The sequence below is a fragment of the Ranitomeya imitator genome, chromosome 4 (assembly GCF_032444005.1).
Source record: "Ranitomeya imitator isolate aRanImi1 chromosome 4, aRanImi1.pri, whole genome shotgun sequence".
Lineage (NCBI taxonomy): Eukaryota > Metazoa > Chordata > Amphibia > Anura > Dendrobatidae > Ranitomeya > Ranitomeya imitator.
The window spans coordinates 528489301-528508325 of NC_091285.1; positions in this window are offsets into that span (position 1 = coordinate 528489301).

Genomic DNA, 19025 nt, shown 5'->3' on the forward strand with positions numbered 1-19025 from the left:
ATATACTGATACATGTACTGCTATATACCGATATATACTGCTATATACTGATACATGTACTGCTATATACCGATATATACTGCTATATACTGATACATGTACTGCTATATACTGATACATGTACTGCTATATACCAATATATACTGCTATATGCTCATACATGTACTGCTATATACTGATACATGTACTGCTGTATACCGATATATACTGCTATATACTGATACATGTACTGCTATATACTGATACATGTACTGCTATATACCAATATATACTGCTATATACTCATACATGTACTGCTATATACTGATACATGTACTGCTATATCAACCAAGATGCTAAATACATAATAACAAGAGTCTGGAAAAAAGGAGAACACGTATATATAATGATCCCCCAGACTCAGTATAATCGCTCCAAATATCAGATATGAAAAAAAGGGAGAAATGGGAGCATATAGTCAATTTGTAAAAAAGACCAACTTTATTTATACAAAACCTTTAAAAGAGAGGTATAAGACATAAATATACGTAATAATATAACCACAACATAGCATGAATGGGGGAAGGAGACAACCCACATCCCACCCCCCAAAAGCAGTAGAGTAATCAGATGGACGTAATTAAACACCAGGAGGGCACCCAAACGGGTGACCACACAAAAACACCAGATAGGTAAAAGCAAAAAACACACTGGCCAAAAGCAGAAATGCTTAACAAATAGGTGTCAATAAATGTAAAGGGCTAGATGAAACGTATATGCTACCGCTCATGGACCCCGCCACACCAACCCATATCATATGTAAGAAGTAATGAGGTAGTACTGTGTGACGGGAAACCACCGCTATCTATGGCACCCATAAAAAGTACACAGCCAGAGTGTAGGACGGCCAAAAAGACGGCCTATTGCAGACACAAATGAGAAAAAAAAAAAACGCCTGGTGCTCACCTAGTGTCCGTAGGGGGGAGAAGGATGAGGGGATCTCGCCGGTGTAAAACGCCCCGACGCGCGTTTCGCGGCGTAAACACGCCGCTTCCTCAAGGGGAGTATGTAGTAAGGCAGAGCAGGACCTGCCTATAACCTCCCCAACCTTGGTCACCTGTTACAAATTAGCCAATCCAGGCGACGCTAGCGGCGCATGCGCGCTGCGGCGGGCAAGCCAGGCAGGAGGCCCTGGCGCCCAGCCCAGCGCGGAGGTCAGGTGAGAGAACACCAATGACCACACGCTGGACGGAAAGGACGCCGGCCCACATACCGAGGCCGCCCACCTGCAGGGCGATGCGCACCGCCGCAGGAGAGGCGTGTCTATCAAAAATAAACCCAGAAAGTACAAGGAAACAAAAATAAGGTGACCTGAGCCAAGACACCCCACTGCACTATAAGTACACATACGGCACGATGTGTGCACCATTATAATACATGCATCACATAATAAACACAGGATATACAATAATGATCCGATCCGCCAAAAAGGCCAGGGCAATGTCACTTGTGCTCCGTGGTCTCCATAGGCAATGTGTATGGTTATCGGAGGTCTTGTAATCCATGTAGATGCAATTCTGGTTGTCACTTGACGATATTTGTGAAGGAGTGAACATAGCTCAGAGCTGGGGAAGCCACAGACAGGGCTCACATAATATAAGATACTGAATAAGAGAAAAGGAGATAAAAAGAATTAAAAACAAGTTAAAAACAAAAGAAAAAAACACCGGTGGAACTTGAAACCTATATGATGGAAATCATCACACCAAGAGGAAATCTCATAAAGGCTAGAGATAGGGAGCAAAACTAAGGGACTCATTAAGACCCCTAGGAGTCACAGTATCGAGAATAGCAATCCACTTCGTCTCGATCTGTGCTAATCTTTTCTTATTGTCCCCACCTGATGCCCAAATGGAGTACATCAATCCCCCGCACCAGAAGCAGTTTCTCATTACAATTATGGTGCAACTTGAAGTGGCGGGGGATAGTCTTAAGATCCGCCAGTGCGGACAGCGTCCTGGCCGCGCCAATGTCTCGCACATGCTCCCGTATACGGACTCTAAGTTCACGCGTGGTAAGACCAACGTATATCCTGGGACATGGACATGTCGCATAATATATGACATTGCTAGAGCCACAGGATATACGTTGTTTAATTTGAAATGTTTTAGAGCCATCGCTTGAAGTAAAGTCGGAGCAGCGCAAGACATTGGCGCAGGCAAGACAGTGCCCGCACGGAACGCATCCAGGACGAGGACCACTAGAACCAAAGAAATTCCTATCCGGGATTGGGGTATAATGGCTCCGCACCAATAAATTGCTAAGGTTGGTCCCTCTCCTAGGAGTCATAAGAGGAAAGGAGCCCAGGGCAGCACGCAGGGAAGGCTCTACCTGAAGAACAGGCCAATGTTTTTTCAAAATGGCCCTCATACTCTCCCATCCATGATTGTAGGTGGAGATGAACCTAATACGCTCATCACCACCCACAGGCCGACGTCGAGAGTTTGGATGCAACAGATCACTACGTGATGTGTTACGGGCCCGGTCATATGCAACTTTGATGGATCTATGACTATATCCCCGGGCCACAAATCTTTTCTTTAGATCAGCGGCCTGAGACTCAAAGCGTGCGTCCGTGGAACAAATCCGCCGCATCCTGAGGAACTGTCCGACCGGGACAGCCCTAATAGTGGCTGGGTAGTGAGCAGAAGAAGCATGTAATAGAGAATTGACAGCGGTCGGCTTCCTGTACACATCCGTCTGGATGCGCCGGTCACCATCGACCTCCAGACGGACATCCAAGAAGTCGACCGCGGTTTCACTGCAATTATAAGTCAACCGTATATTAAACGGGTTGTTATTGTGGGGGGGGGTCTGCCCACCAGCTCGAGGAATTTATGACTAGTCTCAATAACAACCCGTTTAATATACGGTTGACTTATAATTGCAGTGAAACCGCGGTTACATGCTTCTTCTGCTCACTACCCAGCCACTATTAGGGCTGTCCCGGTCGGACAGTTCCTCAGGATGCGGCGGATTTGTTCCACGGACGCACGCTTTGAGTCTCAGGCCGCTGATCTAAAGAAAAGATTTGTGGCCCGGGGATATAGTCGTAGATCCATCAAAGTTGCATATGACCGGGCCCGTAACACATCACGTAGTGATCTGTTGCATCCAAACTCTCGACGTCGGCCTGTGGGTGGTGATGAGCGTATTAGGTTCATCTCCACCTACAATCATGAATGGGAGAGTATGAGGGCCATTTTGAAAAAACATTGGCCTGTTCTTCAGGTAGAGCCTTCCCTGCGTGCTGCCCTGGGCTCCTTTCGTCTTATGACTCCTAGGAGAGGGACCAACCTTAGCAATTTATTGGTGCGGAGCCATTATACCCCAATCCCGGATAGGAATTTCTTTGGTTCTAGTGGTCCTCGTCCTGGATGCGTTCCGTGCGGGCACTGTCTTGCCTGCGCCAATGTCTTGCGCTGCTCCGACTTTACTTCAAGCGATGGCTCTAAAACATTTCAAATTAAACAACGTATATCCTGTGGCTCTAGCAATGTCATATATTATGCGACATGTCCATGTCCCAGGATATACGTTGGTCTTACCACGCGTGAACTTAGAGTCCGTATACGGGAGCATGTGCGAGACATTGGCGCGGCCAGGACGGTGTCCGCACTGGCGGATCTTAAGACTATCCCCCGCCACTTCAAGTTGCACCATAATTGTAATGAGAAACTGCTTCTGGTGCGGGGGATTGATGTACTCCATTTGGGCGTCAGAGGTGGGGACAATAAGAAAAGATTAGCACAGATCGAGACGAAGTGGATTGCTATTCTCGATACTGTGACTCCTAGGGGTCTTAATGAGTCCCTTAGTTTTGCTCCCTATCTCTAGCCTTTATGAGATTTCCTCTTGGTGTGATGATTTCCATCATATAGGTTTCAAGTTCCACCGGTGTTTTTTTCTTTTGTTTTTAACTTGTTTTTAATTCTTTTTATCTCCTTTTCTCTTATTCAGTATCTTATATTATGTGAGCCCTGTCTGTGGCTTCCCCAGCTCTGAGCTATGTTCACTCCTTCACAAATATCGTCAAGTGACAACCAGAATTGCATCTACATGGATTACAAGACCTCCGATAACCATACACATTGCCTATGGAGACCACGGAGCACAAGTGACATTGCCCTGGCCTTTTTGGCGGATCGGATCATTATTGTATATCCTGTGTTTATTATGTGATGCATGTATTATAATGGTGCACACATCGTGCCGTATGTGTACTTATAGTGCAGTGGGGTGTCTTGGCTCAGGTCACCTTATTTTTGTGTCCTTGTACTTTCTGGGTTTATTTTTGATAGACACGCCTCTCCTGCGGCGGTGCGCATCGCCCTGCAGGTGGGCGGCCTCGGTATGTGGGCCGGCGTCCTTTCCGTCCAGCGTGTGGTCATTGGTGTTCTCTCACCTGACCTCCGCGCTGGGCTGGGCGCCAGGTCCTCCTGCCTGGCTTGCCCGCCGCAGCGCGCATGCGCCGCTAGCGTCGCCTGGATTGGCTAATTTGTAACAGGTGACCAAGGTTGGGGAGGTTATAGGCAGGTCCTGCTCTGCCTTACTACATACTCCCCTTGAGGAAGCGGCGTGTTTACGCCACGAAACGCGCGTCGGGGCGTTTTACACCGGCGAGATCCCCTCATCCTTCTCCCCCCTACGGACACTAGGTGAGCACCAGGCGTTTTTTTTTCTCATTTGTGTCTGCAATAGGCCGTCTTTTTGGCCGTCCTACACTCTGGCTGTGTACTTTTTATGGGTGCCATAGATAGCGGTGGTTTCCCGTCACACAGTACTACCTCATTACTTCTTACATATGATATGGGTTGGTGTGGCGGGGTCCATGAGCGGTAGCATATACGTTTCATCTAGCCCTTTACATTTATTGACACCTATTTGTTAAGCATTTCTGCTTTTGGCCAGTGTGTTTTTTGCTTTTACCTATCTGGTGTTTTTGTGTGGTCACCCGTTTGGGTGCCCTCCTGGTGTTTAATTACGTCCATCTGATTACTCTACTGCTTTTGGGGGGTGGGATGTGGGTTGTCTCCTTCCCCCATTCATGCTATGTTGTGGTTATATTATTACGTATATTTATGTCTTATACCTCTCTTTTAAAGGTTTTGTATAAATAAAGTTGGTCTTTTTTACAAATTGACTATATGCTCCCATTTCTCCCTTTTTTTCATGTACTGCTATATACCGATATATACTGCTATATACTGATACATGTACTGCTATATACTGATACATGTACTGCTATATACTCATACATGTACTGCTATATACTGATACATGTACTGCTATATACCAATATATACTGCTATATACTGATACATGTACTGCTATATACCGATATATACTGCTATATACTGATACATGTACTGCTATATACTGATACATGTACTGCTATATACTGATACATGTACTGGTATATACTGATACATGTACTGCTATATACCGATATATACTGCTATATACTGATACATGTACTGCTATATACTGATACATGTACTGCTATATACCGATATATACTGCTATATACTGATACATGTACTGCTATATACTGATACATGATAACCTCAAAACAATGTCATGCCTAGGTGCAGGCAGCTCATGAAAAGTATATACATCCAAAGAAGCAAAAAAGCTATAGCCTTAAAAATGTAAATGTTTTATTTCAATCAATAATTAAAATCAAAACATGAATTTAAGCAAAAGGATAAGAAATTGCAGAGACACTGTGCAAACTGTATGCGGACCAGCCCACGAAAATAGTGCTGATAGGTCTATGTGAAAAAAAGGGGGGGAGGAATATATAGGTATACAGAGAAAGGGTAAATAAACGGTGGGAAAAACACCCCTCCTAAAGTAAATCTATGTATACCTATATGAATAAATAAGGGGTGATATCAAGGGCCTACAACTAATTATGGCCAAGAATGGTATCAGTACTCAAAGAAATTAGTACTGATATACTGATACATGTACTGCTATATACCGATATATACTGCTATATACTGATACATGTACTGCTATATACAGATATATACTGCTATATACTGATACATGTACTGCTATATACCGATATATACTGCTATATACTGATACATGTACTGCTATAAACTGATACATGTACTGCTATATACCGATATATACTGCTATATACTGATACATGTACTGCTATATACCGATATATACTGCTATATACTGCTATATACTGATACATGTACTGCTATATACTTATACATGTACTGCTATATACTGATACATGTACTGCTATATACCGATATATACTGCTATATACTGATACATGTACTGCTATATACTGATACATGTACTGCTATATACCAATATATACTGCTATATACTCATACATGTACGGCTATATACTGATACATGTACTGCTATATACTGATACATGTACTGCTATATACCGATATATACTGGTATATACTGATACATGTACTGCTATATACTGATACATGTACTGCTATATACTCATACATGTACTGCTATATACTGATACATGTACTGCTATATACCAATATATACTGCTATATACTGATACATGTACTGCTATATCTATATATATAATTGCCTAAGGGTTTTTCCGTCTGTCTGTCTGTCTGTCTGTCTGTCCTGGAAATCCCGGCTCTCTGATTGGTCGAGGCCGCCAGGCCTCGACCAATCAGCAACGGGCACAGCGACGATGATGTCATAAAGGACGTAGACATCCCGCGTCTCTGATTGGTCGAGGCCGCCAGGCGGCCTCGACCAATCAGCAACGGGCACAGCGACGATGATGTCATAATGGTTGCCATGGCGACGATGATGTCATAAAGGTTGCCTCGACCAATCAGCGACGGGCACAGTCTGCCGCGAATTCTGGAATCATCATTGTCCATATACTACGGCTACAATGATGATTCCAGAATTCGCGGCAGACTGTGCCCGTCGCTGATTGGTCGAGGCAACCTTTATGACATCATCGTCGCCATGGCAACCATTATGACATCTACGTCGATACTGTGCCCGTCGCTGAATCAGAAACGTGAGATGTCTACGTCCTTTATGACATCATCGTCGCTGTGCCCGTTGCTGATTGGTCGAGGCCTGGCGGCCTAGACCAATCAGACGCGGGATTTCTACGTCCTTTATGACATCATCGTCGCTGTGCCCGTCGCTGATTGGTCAAGGCCTGGCGGCCTCGACCAATCAGAGACGCGGGATTTCTACGTTGATGCTGTGCCGGTCTCTGATTGGTCGAGGCCTGGCGGCCTCGACCAATCAGAGAGCCGGGATATCCAGGACAGACAGACAGACAGACGGAAAAACCCTTAGACAATTATATATATAGAAGATGCACTCCCCATAGTATAATGCACCTCCAACCATTATGACATCTACGTCGATACTGTGCCCGTCGCTGAATCAGAAACGTGAGATGTCTACGTCCTTTATGACATCATCGTCACTGTGCCCGTTGCTGATTGGTCGAGGCCTGGTGGCCTCGACCAATCAGAGACGCGGGATTTCTACGTCGATGCTGTGCCGGTCTCTGATTGGTCGAGGCCTGGCGGCCTCGACCAATCAGAGAGCCGGGATTTCCAGGACAGACAGACAGACAGACAGACGGAAAAACCCTTAGACAATTATATATATATAGATGGGATATACTATTATATATTAGTTCGTTCATCCTGCTCTAAACTTACCCTGTCTTCTGGCTGTATAGGGATATCTACGTCCTGTATGACATCATCGCCGCTGTGCTCATCGCTGATTGGTCGAGGCCTGGCGGCCTCGACCAATCAGAGACGCGGGATTTCTACGTCGATGCTGTGCCGGTCTCTGATTGGTCGAGGCCTAACGCATCGGGTATTCTAGAATATGCATGTCCCCGTAGTATATGGACAATGATGATTCCAGAATTCGCGGCAGACTGTGCCCGTCGCTGATTGGTCGAGGCAACCTTTATGACATCATCATCGCCATGGCAACCATTATGACATCTACGTCGATACTGTGCCCGTCGCTGAATCAGAGACGTGGGATATCTACGTCCTTTATGACATCATCGTCAAGTGTCAGGAGGACTGATCAATATAGAAGAGTCAGGAGGACTGATCAATATAGAAGTGTCAGGAGGACTGATCAATATAGAAGTGTCAGGAGGACTGATCAATATAGAAGTGTCAGGAGGACTGATCAATATAGAAGTGTCAGGAGGACTGATCAATATAGAAGTGTCAGGAGGACTGATCAATATAGAAGTGTCAGGAGGACTGATCAATATAGAAGTGTCAGGAGGACTGATCAATATAGAAGTGTCAGGAGGACTGATCAATATTGAAGTGTCAGGAGGACTGATCAATATAGAAGTGTCAGGAGGACTGATCAATATAGAAGTGTCAGGAGGACTGATCAATATAGAAGTGTCAGGAGGACTGATCAATATAGAAGTGTCAGGAGGACTGATCAATATAGAAGTGTCAGGAGGACTGATCAATATAGAATGTCAGGAGGACTGATCAATATAGAAGTGTCAGGAGCACTGATCAATATAGAAGTGTCAGGAGGACTGATCAATATAGAAGTGTCAGGAGGACTGATCAATACTGAAGTGTCAGGAGGACTGATCAATATAGAAGTGTCAGGAGGACTGATCAATATAGAGGTGTCAGGAGGACTGATCAATATAGAAGTGTCAGGAGGACTGATCAATATAGAATGTCAGGAGGACTGATCAATATAGAGGTGTCAGGAGGACTGATCAATATAGAAGTGTCAGGAGGACTGATCAATATAGAGGTGTCAGGAGGACTGATCAATATAGAGGTGTCAGGAGGACTGATCAATATAGAAGTATCAGGAGGACTGATCAATATAGAAGTGTCAGGAGGACTGATCAATATAGAAGTGTCAGGAGGACTGATCAATATAGAAGTGTCAGGAGGACTGATCAATATAGAAGTGTCAGGAGGACTGATCAATATAGAATTGTCAGGAGGATTTATCAATATAGAGGTATCAGGAGGACTGATCAATACAGAAGTGTCAGGAGGATTTATCAATAAAGTGGTGTAAGGAGGACTGATCAATATAGAAGTGTCAGGAGGATTTATCAATATAGAGCTGTCAGGAGGACTGATCAATATAGAGGTGTCAGGAGGACTGATCAATATAGAAGTGTCAGGAGGACTGATCAATATAGAGGTGTCAGGAGGACTGATCAATATAGAGGTGTCAGGAGGACTGATCAATATAGAAGTATCAGGAGGACTGATCAATATAGAAGTGTCAGGAGGACTGATCAATATAGAAGTGTCAGGAGGACTGATCAATATAGAAGTGTCAGGAGGACTGATCAATATAGAAGTGTCAGGAGGACTGATCAATATAGAATTGTCAGGAGGATTTATCAATATAGAGGTATCAGGAGGACTGATCAATACAGAAGTGTCAGGAGGATTTATCAATAAAGTGGTGTAAGGAGGACTGATCAATATAGAAGTGTCAGGAGGATTTATCAATATAGAATGTCAGGAGGACTGATCAATATAGAGGTGTCAGGAGGACTGATCAATATAGAATGTCAGGAGGACTGATCAATATAGAAGTGTCATTAGGACTGATCAATATAGAGGTGTCAGGAGGACTGATCAATATAGAAGTGTCAGGAGGACTGATCAATATAGAAGTGTCAGGAGGACTGATCAATACAGAAGTGTCAGGAGGACTGATCAATATAGAAGTGTCAGGAGGACTGATCAATATAGAATGTCAGGAGGACTGATCAATATAGAAGTGTCAGGAGGACTGATCAATATAGAAGAGTCAGGAGGACTGATCAATATAGAGGTGTCAGGAGGACTGATCAATATAGAAGTGTCAGGAGGACTGATCAATATAGAAGTGTCAGGAGGACTGATCAATATAGAGGTATCAGGAGGACTGATCAATATAGAAGAGTCAGGAGGACTGATCAATATAGAAGTGTCAGGAGGGACCTCTATATTGATCAGTCCTCCTGACACTTCTATATTGATCAGTCCTCCTGACACTTCTATATTGATCAGTCCTCCTGACATTCTATATTGATCAGTCCTCCTGACACTTCTATATTGATCAGTCCTCCTGACACTTCTATATTGATCAGTCCTCCTGACACTTCTATATTGATCAGTCCTCCTGACACCTCTATATTGATCAGTCCTCCTGACACTTCTATATTGATCAGTCCTCCTGACACCTCTATATTGATCAGTCCTAATGACACTCAGGAGGACTGATCAATATAGAAGTGTCAGGAGGACTGATCAATATAGAATGTCAGGAGGACTGATCAATATAGAAGTGTCAGGAGGACTGATCAATATAGAAGTGTCAGGAGGACTGATCAATATAGAATGTCAGGAGAACTGATCAATATAGAAGTGTCATTAGGACTGATCAATATAGAGGTGTCAGGAGGACTGATCAATATAGAAGTGTCAGGAGGACTGATCAATTCAGAAGTGTCAGGAGGACTGATCAATATAGAGGTATCAGGAGGACTGATCAATACAGAAGTGTCAGGAGGACTGATCAATATAGAAGTGTCAGGAGGACTGATCAATATAGAGGTGTCAGGAGGACTGATCAATATAGAAGTTTCAGGAGGACTGATCAATATAGAATGTCAGGAGGACTGATCAATATAGAAGTGTCAGGAGGACTGATCAATATAGAAGTGTCAGGAGGACTGATCAATACAGAAGTGTCAGGAGGACTGATCAATATAGAAGTGTCAGGAGGACTGATCAATATAGAAGTGTCAGGAGGACTGATCAATATAGAGGTGTCAGGAGGACTGATCAATATAGAAGTGTCAGGAGGACTGATCAATATAGAAGTGTCAGGAGGACTGATCAATATAGAAGTGTCAGGAGGATTTATCAATATAGAGGTATCAGGAGGACTGATCAATACAGAAGTGTCAGTAGGATTTATCAATAAAGTGGTGTCAGGAGGACTGATCAATATAGAAGTGTCAGGAGGATTTATCAATATAGAGCTGTCAGGAGGACTGATCAATATAGAAGTGTCAGGAGGATTTATCAATATAGAATGTCAGGAGGACTGATCAATATAGAAGTGTCAGGAGGACTGATCAATATAGAATGTCAGGAGGACTGATCAATATAGAAGTGTCATTAGGACTGATCAATATAATGGATATAATGGAACTAGAGAGAGTACAAAGGAGGGCAACAAAATTAATAAAGGGGATGGGAGAACTACAATACCCAGATAGATTAGCGAAATTAGGATTATTTAGTCTAGAAAAAAGACGAATGAGGGGCGATCTAATAACCATGTATAAGTATATAAGGGGACAATACAAATATCTCGCTGAGGATCTGTTTATACCAAGGAAGGTGACGGGCACAAGGGGGCATTCTTTGCGTCTGGAGGAGAGAAGGTTTTTCCACCAACATAGAAGAGGATTCTTTACTGTTAGGGCAGTGAGAATCTGGAATTGCTTGCCTGAGGAGGTGGTGATGGCGAACTCAGTCGAGGGGTTCAAGAGAGGCCTGGATGTCTTCCTGGAGCAGAACAATATTGTATCATACAATTATTAGGTTCTGTAGAAGGACGTAGATCTGGGTATTTATTTATTATGATGGAATATAGGCTGAACTGGATGGACAAATGTCTTTTTTCGGCCTTACTAACTATGTTACTATGTTAATATAGAAGTGTCAGGAGGACTGATCAATATAGAAGTGTCAGGAGGACTGATCAATATAGAAGTGTCAGGAGGACTGATCAATATAGAAGTGTCAGGAGGACTGATCAATATAGAAGTGTCAGGAGGACTGATCAGGATTGGCCTCGACCAATCAGCAACGGGCACAGCGACGATGATGTCATAATGGTTGCCATGGCGACGATGTCAGTCAGTCAGGAGGATTTATCAATATAGAGGTATCAGGAGGACTGATCAATACAGAAGTGTCAGGAGGATTTATCAATAAAGTGGTGTCAGGAGGACTGATCAATATAGAAGTGTCAGGAGGATTTATCAATATAGAGCTGTCAGGAGGACTGATCAATATAGAAGTGTCAGGAGGATTTATCAATATAGAATGTCAGGAGGACTGATCAATATAGAAGTGTCAGGAGGACTGATCAATATAGAGGTATCAGGAGGACTGATCAATATAGAAGTGTCAGGAGGACTGATCAATATAGAAGTGTCAGGAGGACTGATCAATATAGAAGTGTCAGGAGGACTGATCAATATAGAAGTGTCAGGAGGACTGATCAATATAGAAGTGTCAGGAGGACTGATCAATATAGAAGTGTCAGGAGGACTGATCAATATAGAAGTGTCATTAGGACTGATCAATATAGAAGTGTCAAGAGGACTGATCAATATAGAAGTGTCAGGAGGACTGATCAATATAGAGGTGTCAGGAGGACTGATCAATATAGAAGTGTCAGGAGGACTGATCAATATAGAGGTGTCAGGAGGACTGATCAATATAGAAGTGTCAGGAGGACTGATCAATATAGAAGTGTCAGGAGGACTGATCAATATAGAATGTCAGGAGGACTGATCAATATAGAAGTGTCAGGAGGACTGATCAATATAGAAGTGTCAGGAGGACTGATCAATATAGAATGTCAGGAGGACTGATCAATATAGAAGTGTCATTAGGACTGATCAATATAGAGGTGTCAGGAGGACTGATCAATATAGAAGTGTCAGGAGGACTGATCAATATAGAAGAGTCAGGAGGACTGATCAATATAGAGGTTTCAGGAGGACTGATCAATATAGAAGAGTCAGGAGGACTGATCAATATAGAAGTGTCAGGAGGGACCTCTATATTGATCAGTCCTCCTGACACTTCTATATTGATCAGTCCTCCTGACACTTCTATATTGATCAGTCCTCCTGACATTCTATATTGATCAGTCCTCCTGACACTTCTATATTGATCAGTCCTCCTGACACTTCTATATTGATCAGTCCTCCTGACACTTCTATATTGATCAGTCCTCCTGACACCTCTATATTGATCAGTCCTCCTGACACTTCTATATTGATCAGTCCTCCTGACACCTCTATATTGATCAGTCCTAATGACACTCAGGAGGACTGATCAATATAGAAGTGTCAGGAGGACTGATCAATATAGAATGTCAGGAGGACTGATCAATATAGAAGTGTCAGGAGGACTGATCAATATAGAAGTGTCAGGAGGACTGATCAATATAGAATGTCAGGAGGACTGATCAATATAGAAGTGTCATTAGGACTGATCAATATAGAGGTGTCAGGAGGACTGATCAATATAGAAGTGTCAGGAGGACTGATCAATTCAGAAGTGTCAGGAGGACTGATCAATATAGAGGTATCAGGAGGACTGATCAATACAGAAGTGTCAGGAGGACTGATCAATATAGAAGTGTCAGGAGGACTGATCAATATAGAGGTGTCAGGAGGACTGATCAATATAGAAGTGTCAGGAGGACTGATCAATATAGACTGTCAGGAGGACTGATCAATATAGAAGTGTCAGGAGGACTGATCAATATAGAAGTGTCAGGAGGACTGATCAATACAGAAGTGTCAGGAGGACTGATCAATATAGAAGTGTCAGGAGGACTGATCAATATAGAAGTGTCAGGAGGACTGATCAATATAGAGGTGTCAGGAGGACTGATCAATATAGAAGTGTCAGGAGGACTGATCAATATAGAAGTGTCAGGAGGACTGATCAATATAGAAGTGTCAGGAGGACTGATCAATATAGAATTGTCAGGAGGATTTATCAATATAGAGGTATCAGGAGGACTGATCAATACAGAAGTGTCAGGAGGATTTATCAATAAAGTGGTGTCAGGAGGACTGATCAATATAGAAGTGTCAGGAGGATTTATCAATATAGAGCTGTCAGGAGGACTGATCAATATAGAAGTGTCAGGAGGATTTATCAATATAGAATGTCAGGAGGACTGATCAATATAGAAGTGTCAGGAGGACTGATCAATATAGAAGTGTCAGGAGGACTGATCAATATAATGGATATAATGGAACTAGAGAGAGTACAAAGGAGGGCAACAAAATTAATAAAGGGGATGGGAGAACTACAATACCCAGATAGATTAGCGAAATTAGGATTATTTAGTCTAGAAAAAAGACGAATGAGGGGCGATCTAATAACCATGTATAAGTATATAAGGGGACAATACAAATATCTCGCTGAGGATCTGTTTATACCAAGGAAGGTGACGGGCACAAGGGGGCATTCTTTGCGTCTGGAGGAGAGAAGGTTTTTCCACCAACATAGAAGAGGATTCTTTACTGTTAGGGCAGTGAGAATCTGGAATTGCTTGCCTGAGGAGGTGGTGATGGCGAACTCAGTCGAGGGGTTCAAGAGAGGCCTGGATGTCTTCCTGGAGCAGAACAATATTGTATCATACAATTATTAGGTTCTGTAGAAGGACGTAGATCTGGGTATTTATTTATTATGATGGAATATAGGCTGAACTGGATGGACAAATGTCTTTTTTCGGCCTTACTATGTTACTATGTTACTATGTTAATATAGAAGTGTCAGGAGGACTGATCAATATAGAAGTGTCAGGAGGACTGATCAATATAGAAGTGTCAGGAGGACTGATCAATATAGAAGTGTCAGGAGGACTGATCAATATAGAAGTGTCAGGAGGACTGATCAGGATTGGCCTCGACCAATCAGCAACGGGCACAGCGACGATGATGTCATAATGGTTGCCATGGCGACGATGTCAGTCAGTCAGTCAGTCAGGAGGATTTATCAATATAGAGGTATCAGGAGGACTGATCAATACAGAAGTGTCAGGAGGATTTATCAATAAAGTGGTGTCAGGAGGACTGATCAATATAGAAGTGTCAGGAGGATTTATCAATATAGAGCTGTCAGGAGGACTGATCAATATAGAAGTGTCAGGAGGATTTATCAATATAGAATGTCAGGAGGACTGATCAATATAGAAGTGTCAGGAGGACTGATCAATATAGAGGTATCAGGAGGACTGATCAATATAGAAGTGTCAGGAGGACTGATCAATATAGAAGTGTCAGGAGGACTGATCAATATAGAGGTGTCAGGAGGACTGATCAATATAGAAGTGTCAGGAGGACTGATCAGGATTGGCCTCGACCAATCAGCAACAGGCACAGCGACGATGATGTCATAATGGTTGCCATGGCGACGATGTCAGTCAGTCAGTCAGGAGGATTTATCAATATAGAGGTATCAGGAGGACTGATCAATACAGAAGTGTCAGGAGGATTTATCAATAAAGTGGTGTCAGGAGGACTGATCAATATAGAAGTGTCAGGAGGATTTATCAATATAGAGCTGTCAGGAGGACTGATCAATATAGAAGTGTCAGGAGGATTTATCAATATAGAATGTCAGGAGGACTGATCAATATAGAAGTGTCAGGAGGACTGATCAATATAGAGGTATCAGGAGGACTGATCAATATAGAAGTGTCAGGAGGACTGATCAATATAGAAGTGTCAGGAGGACTGATCAATATAGAAGTGTCAGGAGGACTGATCAATATTGAAGTGTCAGGAGGACTGATCAATATAGAAGTGTCAGGAGGACTGATCAATATAGAAGTGTCAGGAGGACTGATCAATATAGAAGTGTCAGGAGGACTGATCAATATAGAAGTGTCAGGAGGACTGATCAATATAGAGGTGTCAGGAGGACTGATCAATATAGAAGGGTCAGGAGGACTGATCAATATAGAAGTGTCAGGAGGACTGATCAATATAGAATGTCAGGAGGACTGATCAATATAGAAGTGTCATTAGGACTGATCAATATAGAGGTGTCAGGAGGACTGATCAATATAGAAGTGTCAGGAGGACTGATCAATTCAGAAGTGTCAGGAGGACTGATCAATATAGAGGTATCAGGAGGACTGATCAATACAGAAGTGTCAGGAGGACTGATCAATATAGAAGTGTCAGGAGGACTGATCAATATAGAGGTGTCAGGAGGACTGATCAATATAGAAGTGTCAGGAGGACTGATCAATATAGAATGTCAGGAGGACTGATCAATATAGAGGTGTCAGGAGGACTGATCAATATAGAAGTGTCAGGAGGACTGATCAATATAGAGGTGTCAGGAGGACTGATCAATATAGAGGTGTCAGGAGGACTGATCAATATAGAAGTGTCAGGAGGACTGATCAATATAGAAGTGTCAGGAGGACTGATCAATATAGAAGTGTCAGGAGGACTGATCAATATAGAAGTGTCAGGAGGACTGATCAATATAGAAGTGTCAGGAGGACTGATCAATATAGAAGTGTCAGGAGGACTGATCAATATAGAAGTGTCAGGAGGACTGATCAATATAGAAGTGTCAGGAGGACTGATCAATATAGAAGTGTCAGGAGGACTGATCAATATAGAAGTGTCAGGAGGACTGATCAATATAGAAGTGTCAGGAGGACTGATCAATATAGAAGTGTCAGGAGGACTGATCAATATAGAAGTGTCAGGAGGACTGATCAATATAGAAGTGTCATTAGGACTGATCAATATAGAAGTGTCAAGAGGACTGATCAATATAGAAGTGTCAGGAGGACTGATCAATATAGAGGTGTCAGGAGGACTGATCAATATAGAAGTGTCAGGAGGACTGATCAATATAGAGGTGTCAGGAGGACTGATCAATATAGAAGTGTCAGGAGGACTGATCAATATAGAAGTGTCAGGAGGACTGATCAATATAGAATGTCAGGAGGACTGATCAATATAGAAGTGTCAGGAGGACTGATCAATATAGAAGTGTCAGGAGGACTGATCAATATAGAAGTGTCAGGAGGACTGATCAATATAGAATGTCAGGAGGACTGATCAATATAGAAGTGTCATTAGGACTGATCAATATAGAGGTGTCAGGAGGACTGATCAATATAGAAGTGTCAGGAGGACTGATCAATATAGAAGTGTCAGGAGGACTGATCAATATAGAATGTCAGGAGGACTGATCAATATAGAAGTGTCATTAGGACTGATCAATATAGAGGTGTCAGGAGGACTGATCAATATAGAAGTGTCAGGAGGACTGATCAATTCAGAAGTGTCAGGAGGACTGATCAATATAGAGGTATCAGGAGGACTGATCAATACAGAAGTGTCAGGAGGACTGATCAATATAGAAGTGTCAGGAGGACTGATCAATATAGAGGTGTCAGGAGGACTGATCAATATAGAAGTGTCAGGAGGACTGATCAATATAGAATGTCAGGAGGACTGATCAATATAGAGGTGTCAGGAGGACTGATCAATATAGAAGTGTCAGGAGGACTGATCAATATAGAGGTGTCAGGAGGACTGATCAATATAGAGGTGTCAGGAGGACTGATCAATATAGAAGTATCAGGAGGACTGATCAATATAGAAGTGTCAGGAGGACTGATCAATATAGAAGTGTCAGGAGGACTGATCAATATAGAAGTGTCAGGAGGACTGATCAATATAGAAGTGTCAGGAGGACTGATCAATATAGAATTGTCAGGAGGATTTATCAATATAGAGGTATCAGGAGGACTGATCAATACAGAAGTGTCAGGAGGATTTATCAATAAAGTGGTGTCAGGAGGACTGATCAATATAGAAGTGTCAGGAGGATTTATCAATATAGAGCTGTCAGGAGGACTGATCAATATAGAAGTGTCAGGAGGATTTATCAATATAGAATGTCAGGAGGACTGATCAATATAGAAGTGTCAGGAGGACTGATCAATATAGAATGTCAGGAGGACTGATCAATATAGAAGTGTCATTAGGACTGATCAATATAGAAGTGTCAGGAGGACTGATCAATATAGAAGTGTCAGGAGGACTGATCAATATAGAGGTGTCAGGAGGACTGATCAATATAGAAGTGTCAGGAGGACTGATCAGGATTGGCCTCGACCAATCAGCAACGGGCACAGCGACGATGATGTCATAATGGTTGCCATGGCGACGATGTCATAAAGGTTGTCTCAACCAATCAGCGACGGGCACAGTCTGCCGCAAATTCTGGAATCATCATTGTCCATATACTACGGGGACATGCATATTCTAGAATACCCAGTGCACGCCACGATGCACGTACCGCGCGCCTGGCGGCCTCGACCAATCAGCAACGGGCACAGCGACGATGATGTCATAATGGTTGCCATGGCGACGATGATGTCATAAAGGTTGCCTCGACCAATCAGCGACGGGCACAGTCTGCCGCGAATTCTGGAATCATCATTGTCCATATACTACGTCTACAATGATGATTCCAGAATTCGCGGCAGACTGTGCCCGTCGCTGATTGGTCGAGGCAACCTTTATGACATCATCGTCGCCATGGCAACCATTATGACATCTACGTCGATACTGTGCCCGTCGCTGAATCAGAAACGTGAGATGTCTACGTCCTTTATGCACACGTACGTGCACGTGCAGGCGCAGCTCCGTGTACCCTTGTCTACCACAGACCGCAGTCTGGAACTGGATGGAACCCACTCCAACCAGCTTCTGCCAAACTCCGTCGGGTTCTGACCAACTCTCTGTCCTGACCACCAGTTTTACCTATATGTGAGGAGTGCCCTAATAGATAGAAGCTTAGCTCCCCCTGACGGACTGGAGTGTGAAGTGTGTTTTGTGGTTGTGATACCTGGACAGAAGATCTCCTTCATTGCCTTCAGACGTAACATCAATCCCCCTGGTGGAAGAATAACATTACTGCAACGACCATCACTCTGGGGCGCTGCAACAGCACTATGAGCCGAATACCTGTAATGTTTGAAGTACCTGATCGATCAATTAACCAGTGCAGATTTTTATCGACCATAATAATAAAAAGTAATAACTTTTCAACATACAAGAAAAAAGAGAAATAACATTTATTTTTAAAAACTTGGAATACACATTTAAGTTTAGGCAATAA